Below are 7,961 nucleotides of genomic sequence, written 5' to 3'. Positions count from 1 at the left end.
GCACATGTTAGATTCTTCCTCTTGGTCAGCATCTTCATCACTTGATGTTTCAGAATCTGTATTCTCCCAAGCAATGTATGCTCCTCTTTGCTTCATGTTTCTATCTTGAGGGAGTCTTTTCTTTCCTTTCAGCTTAGGCTTTAATTCTGGACAATCAGGCTTGATATGCCCTTCCTCTCCACATTCATTGCACTGGAAAGCATTGGTTCTGAAGCTTTTCTTTTTTCTTTGACCTGCATGGTTAGTCAGTTGACTATCATTATGTATAAGTCGACTAAGCTTTCTTACCATCAAGGTCATCAATTCTTTTTCATCCATGTTTGCATCTGAGTTCTCAATCTTTGAGTTATTCTTGCTTGTAGCCTTCAGAGCAATGGATTTCTTCTCTTCAATCTCCTCTTCATCCTTTAATCTACTGATAACGGTTCAAAAACCGTTATTTTTATACTTAATTTTGATATCGAATGCACCCTTATCGACTTAGAAACTTGCTTTGACTCATGATTTTTCTTTTGTTTTATGAATAAAAGAGTTGAGGACATGTTTTATGATATATTAAATTCCCTTGATTTTGTAGGTTTTTGGAATGAATTGAAAGAAATGTTGAAGTACCAAGGGTTGCAGTGCAGAAAAGTCAAATAGAATGCAAAAAGGTCAATCAGTCAACCAGAAAAGTCAACAATAACCAGAAAAGTCAACCAGTCAACCAAAAAAAGTCAACCAGTTGATCAGAATGTTGACCAGAGCGTTGAGCGGTGGTTTTGGGCGCTAAGCGGCGGTGAGGCAAATCCCTGAGCACCGTTTTTAAGCGCTGAGCGTTGGGGATGCGGGCTTCAACCTGTTTTATGTTATTTTTATGATCTGTTTGGGCTTGGACTTGTTTTCTGTTAATTTTATGCCCTATTTAAAGGCCAAAAAGTCTTAGTGTTTGTATCTTTTGATGGCTTAGACACAGAAGCACACTTTTCACCCCTTTGGGGGTAGATTTGGAGATGGTGACAGCTCTCCTTTTCTCCTTTTTAGGGTTTCTATCTCTTCCATTCCTTTGGAGATGGTGACAACTCTCTCTTCCAGGACAATGGAGAACTAACCTTATTTGTTGTTGGGGAAAGATGTAACTTCTAAACTCTATTAACTTCTAAACATTATTCTTATTTTATTTATATGCTTGCATATGCATATATTATCAATTGTTGGGTTTTTTTTATCTATGCTTAATGCTTTTAACGTTTAACTCATTCTATCTTTCTATCTTCCTACCTATTTTCCTTTCTATTTTATATTTATCTTTATCTTTCTAAAAGAAAAACGAAAATTAAAATAAAAAAAGTTTATATCTTTTACTATTTTAATTTTTTGGGCTAATTTTGTGCTCTAGTGCAGTGTTCTTTAGTGTGCGCAGATAAGATTTGTACCAGGAGCACAAGATCACTAAGAGGCAGATAAGGAAGGAGAATTGGTTCACCAACACCTGATGTGAAAAGTGAAGAACCTTAACCTGGCACATCAATGAAATTCAAAATTAGGTTATGGGTGGTCAAGACTATCAAAGCAAACAGAACTCTTGAGATTAAGGATCCTTAAATTCGGTGACAAGGAAACTTCCGAAATTTTGTTGATGTCATGAAGGAAGGAAGAACACCAACATAAAATATCAACACCTACTGATGGGTGTTTGGGCTTTATCGGGTCCAGCTAATGACGTTAAAGAAGCGCTTGCTGGGAGGCAACCCAGTTTCTGAATTTATATTATTTAATTTGATTTGATTTGATTTGATTTTTTTTAGTATCAAGTAAAAAAAAATCAAAACTTAATACATTTGAATGATTTTATTCAAACAAAATATTTTAATACAATGTTAAAGAAAAAATTCAAATTTAACACACTAAAATATCTTTGAAATGGTGAATTTTCTTNTCTAAATAAATTTTCACAGTTTTCTTAAAATCTTTAAANNAAGCTGTTGTTTTTTTCCATACAGATTATAAGGAACTGGTAGAAAGAAAAATATTGAATAGATAAACATCCTTGTAATGGAAAAATGCTAATGAAGTAGATATATACCTGAAACCATGTCTCCTCAGTACGCATTTGAACATAGTTTGTTGATAATCTGAATTTTTGTTCTGGTTTATCCAACTTTGCAGCTAAATGAAGAACATTGTTATCGTTAAAATCAACCAATTGTACCATCATATTCTTGAAATCTCCCTGCTTTAATATTAGTTTGTATACAACTTCTTGTCGATGTAGAATAGTAATGTGGAGTAAGTTTCTTTGCTTGGTGGAATCCACTTCAAATAACAATTCTGGATAATACTTGAAAATAAATTTTAAAATCATAGTGTTTCCATATTTTGCAGCATCAAACATTGTTGTTGACAATTTTTCATAGTTGAGAGATTCTTCCTCTATTCCCATTCCCTTAAACAACGATCTTACAATATCTTCATCACCAATAGCTTCCTGGGACGAAGCTATCGTTGAGTTGAAATTAGTCATACTACACACAAAAATCTAGTTAAATAAAGTAATTATAATACATTACTGTTGCAGTCCTAAGAGCAGCATTTCTGAACTAGAAAAATTAAGTTGGTAAAGATTAATATTAATGGAACTAACAAATTTGGGCAAGCATTTGCAAAGCTGTGAATCCCCCTTCGTTTTCCATGGTGGCCAACTTAGGATAGCGATTCAACAATTTTGATGCCACGGCTGTGATGACCAGGCATAAATCATAAGGGAAAAAATGAAAAACTATTGTTAAATATATGCAAAAGTAATCATTTTAACATAGAAGCCACCATTTGTCACTACCGAAGGTGATTTCTACAACAGCATCTGAGTTGATCCTTTTGTTAAATGCTTTGGCATCAAATTTTATTCTTGAGACAACCATTCTCATGGAAACGAAATAAAGTCATTGCAGCAGGTAGGCAACCCAATAGTGGCATTCCAAACTTACATTCAAAATAGTAGCATTTTCGTCATAACCAGATGTAGCAGAAGCAAAGTTTGCTCCAATAAGATGATTTTTCCCTGATACCTGTAGGCTAAGATATGCAGGAGCATAAGTCTTTCAGAATAAATTGTTTAAATTCGAAGAGTGTCACAAGCATTTCAAAGAGAGATACAATTGAAGACAAAGTCGAATATATACTCACCATGGATGAGAAGCTGTTCCAGATCGGTGAACTGAGAGGCTTTTGCGATTTCTCCTTTCTCGCGAAGGAGGCTGAGCCACTCCCCGAAGCCTCCGAATAGGTTTTACCGTCGTCAACGCCACTCTCCTCTCTCATAGGGTTTCTTCCATCTTCAAATTCTACAATACTCACCAGGAGTAGAGGCGTCATCACAGTTCGATCCAACGAGGTTCACCGTCGGTAGCGCCTGGAGTCGTCGCAGGTGTAGACAGTGCCAAGGCAACGCCTCCTTCTTCGATCCGCAATGGCCGTCGTAACTCCAAGCCTGAAATCGTGTTAATGCGTGTCACATCGCCGTCGTGGCTCGATCTTCGTCCAGTTCGCTCTACCACTGCTACCACTTTCGCCCAAATCGCGAATTCCACCACTTGAAACAGCCACGAGCCACCACTGTTGCGTGATTTCGCTATCCCCACTAGCTTCCCCTCTTCGATCGAAGGGATGAGAAATTAGGGAAGAGATCGAAGAGAGATGATGCAGAGTGACTGTAAAGGGAAGAGAAAATAGGGCTTTGAAATTGGAGAGACAAAATGAAAGTGAATAAAACCTCGAGATTGAAATTGGAGAGACAAGATGAAAATTAGATTTAGGAACATATTATGACAGATTTTCCAAAATCAGTCATAATACATTCTAAAATTTCCACTAGTATAATATATTATAACAGACATTTATTTAATAATTATAATAAATTTTAAATTTATTTACAAATTTATTACCGTATCATATATTATAACTGATATTCGTAACTCCGTTATAATATATCTTATAATTATTTTTTATTAATCTATTACAATGGATAACTTTTATCCGTCATAATAGCTTAGTTATAAAAAGTTATTTTTCCATTAGTGATTGATTTTTTTTTCATTCAAAACATTGGTGTGATTTAAAATATAATTTTTTTTCCATTAATAACATTTTTTTCTATAAAAACAAACTGAAAATGATGGTTTCTACCTTTTCGTTCTTCTCCTTTATTTTAATAAAGAGATGTCAATTTTATCTGTAGAAAATAAAGGTGTTTAATATTATTGGAGGTTTTTTGATTATTTCACATCAATTGTGGTTTTCATAAAGTTCATTTAATGTTATCTGTCTTTCTCTACCCCTTATCTACTTCTTGCTATGCAAATTCAACCAAAACAAAACAATCAAACCAAAGACTAGAACAAAAACATCACCAAAAACCGAAGCTACAACCTCAGGCTTGCAGAAAATGAAAACGAATCTTTGCCCTGAAAGTGAAAGTGTCTCAGCCCAGAAGAAGAGAGAGATAATGGAAGATCTTGTTAAGGGTCATAAAGCTGCTACTGAACTAAGACTTCTGCTTCAAAACCCCTTTGGGACTGAACCCTCTCTCTCTTCTCATCACCTCATAGCCAAGGTGCTCAGATCTTTCAGACAAGCTCTTACTATTATCAATCCTTCTCTTTTGCCACCTGCTTCTGCAGATAAAAATATTCTGATCTCTATAATATGATATAAATCAAATATTTTATTGTCTTGTCCATAACAAAACTAATAGAATTTATTGAAGCATATTAACAAAAATTGAAAAGATGTTTAACTTATTTCTAATCTTAAAGGAAAATTGTCCAAATGATGTTTAAATATACTCTTCTTTTTGAATCTATAACAACAAAAGACGTGAAATTAGTGAATTTAAAATGGATAGAAGAAATAGAAGTTTCCTACAAACGTCACATATACTACTGATTTTGTCATGAAAGTTCAAATTGATTATTCATGGCATTGACATAAGAAAAATGTGGTCATTTCGGCACCCAAGCTTTAAAGCTTTTATATCAAAAGAATATAAAAGGAGGATTGTCATTCTTTAAAGAAAATAATGAAGCCTTTAAAGCATGTTCTTCTTAGCATCCGTGAAAGTACATGGTCATTTTTTGTACTGTGCCTCTAAAATATAGGAACCTCTATATCAACTCTCACTATCAAAATATGTTATTCTATATGAGTCCAATAACCAGTAGAGTTAGGATAATCTCTCTTGCAATTCCTATTCAATACACACCCTATAATCATACAAACATAGAATTTCATCCTTTGGAAACATATTACTCACATCACATGCACACTGATAACGTTATCGTTGATGCAATCAAATTAATACTACTAACAATTTTAGTATTGTTAAGATAGTACCTAACAAAATAGAAAGGGTAACCTTAAGTTGTCTTCCAACGAACACGGAATTTACTATTAACAAATTAGTTGTTATAAAAACTATACAAAAAAGTTAGTAAAATGAAAACAATAAAGAAGATAAAGATCAATAAAAGATTAAAGAACAAAATAACAAAAGATAGAAATAAATAAATTTATAAAAAGATTTAAAAATATAAGAACAATGATTATGAAAAGGTTGATTTCACTACTTTTTTTCAAAATAGGATTCATTATTGATTATCCAAAAATTATTGTTCAACTAATTATTGTCTTAGATTTTCAAATTAATCAATGTAAATTCTCAATTAATTTGTTGGTGCTCTCACTCTGCCCCAAAGTACATTCTCAATTAAAAGCAAGAACTTTGTAGATTAATCATAGTAAATTTAACGAAAGTACATTCACAATCAAATATTATTATGCTTAACATGTCTATTATTTTACCTCTTATATCAAATAAAAAGCTAATTTAATCAGAGTACATTTTTTATTAATTCTTATTAAAGTTTTTATCACTAATCAAAGTAAATTCTCAATTATTATCAAAAACTTAGTCAATCACATGGAAGTTTCTAACTTTAATTAAAGTAAACATTAGTGCAGTCAGGGGAAACGACAATGGTTCTTAAACCCAAACATATACAGGGGAGGAAAAAAGTCTACCCCTTTTTGTCTCGGCTCACAACCAAGGCAAAAAGAGGTAAGATTTTGCCTCGGTTTAAAGGTAACCAAAGTAGTAGGATTTTTCCTTTTTTTTAAATTTACACCTTAGTTCCTTTTGAACCGAAGTAATAGGGTTTTTATTTTTATTTTTTTGCTTTTTCGTCAGACTTTCTGTCTCGGTTGTCACCTAAACCGATGCCATAGAGGGCTTTCTGCCTCAGTTATGGTCACAACTAAGACGTATTCCAATGTTTTTTTTAAGAACAATTTTGTTTCTGCAACATTCCCAACTACAGAAACAGACCTGCACAAATTTTACAACCAGAACAGTCCAGAAAAACCCATAAGCATGTATTTTCAATAAAAATTATATTAAAACATAAATGCATTCAATGTAATCATAAATCAACTTCTTATAAGCATAAATCAATTCAATGTAATCATAAATCAACTTAGAAGAATAAATCAATCCAATGTACAAAGTTAAACTAATAATAATGCACAAAGCATAAATCAACTTAGAAGCATAAACTTAGAACTTACTATATCCTAATATCTACTACATACTATTATACAATTGAATTACATATTTAGTTAGTGCTTTCTTTATGAGTTTAAGTGACCTCTTTGGAACTGATGTAGTAAAATTGAATCTCTGCATAAAACACAATGATTTCAATTAATGCATATGAAATATAAACTATAAAGAAAATAAAATTCAAACCAAAATACTATTGTTTCTCATCCACTGGTAACACGTGCATGAATAGTGGTCATCATCCAATACATGATGTAGTAATCACACTCATATGACCAGGTTTGTCTATTACACTACAATATACCATCATAATTATAAATTGTTAAGTAACATCATTGGAATGGAACAAAATGTAACAAAGTATGAACTAAAATACCAAACCTTAAGGGTCATCCATGTAAGTTTTTTATTGTAGCAATAGATCTCCCAAACAACATCATACGTGCTACAAGGGACACTACAACAATCGATGGTATTACCGAAGGCCAAAGTCCGTCGCTAAATGGTATATTCTGCCGGTAATTTATTTTACCAATAGCTTACCGACGGTCTAAATTCCGTCGGAAAAACCTTTGTCGGAAACCATTACCGGCGGATTCCGTCCTTCGCTCATTACCGAAGGACTATCCCTCGGTAATTACCGAAGGATTTTTCCTTCGGTAATTACCGAAGGCTGGATCCTTTGGTAATTACCGAAGGATATATCCTTCGGTAATTACCGAAGGACACTACTTGGGTAAATCCTTCGGTAACGCTGTCTTTATTGGCAGTTTCATTTTTATATAATCCCACTGAAAACAGTAACCTGCACAGTATTGCAAAATTTATACATCTAAAATAAACCTGCACAATTCATGTCCAACATCCAACTCAAAATACAATCCAACATTCACCAAGTGGAGTCAACTCCAATCAATGCAAATCCAAACACACAGATATATATATATATATATATATATATATATATATATATATATATATATGCAAAGTTATCCCATAAAATCTAATAGTCGTCATAATGTTGAGCTGGACTGATGGGGTCTGGACTGGTATGGGCTGGACATGTGTGGGTTGAGCTTCAGTAGGCTGGACTGGTGTGGGCTGGGAATGAGAGGCCGAATGTACTATAACACCCCGGCAACTTACAGGGACTGTTGACTGCCCCCACACATCACCACGAGACTTTCCAGTGTGTTTTGACCTTACTCGCACACTTTCCGGGAAAACTTCCCGGAAGGTCACCCATCCCAGAATTACTCCAGGCTAAGCATGCTTAACCATGGAGTTCTTAAGGGTTAGGCTACCGAAAAGTAAATGCATTTTGGTGATATGGGTAGCCAAATCAATTCCTTTAAGCTATCCTTCA

This window comes from Vigna radiata, unplaced genomic scaffold (genome assembly GCF_000741045.1).
Source record: "Vigna radiata var. radiata cultivar VC1973A unplaced genomic scaffold, Vradiata_ver6 scaffold_338, whole genome shotgun sequence".
Taxonomy (NCBI): domain Eukaryota; kingdom Viridiplantae; phylum Streptophyta; class Magnoliopsida; order Fabales; family Fabaceae; genus Vigna; species Vigna radiata.
This window is presented reverse-complemented; position numbering follows the sequence as displayed.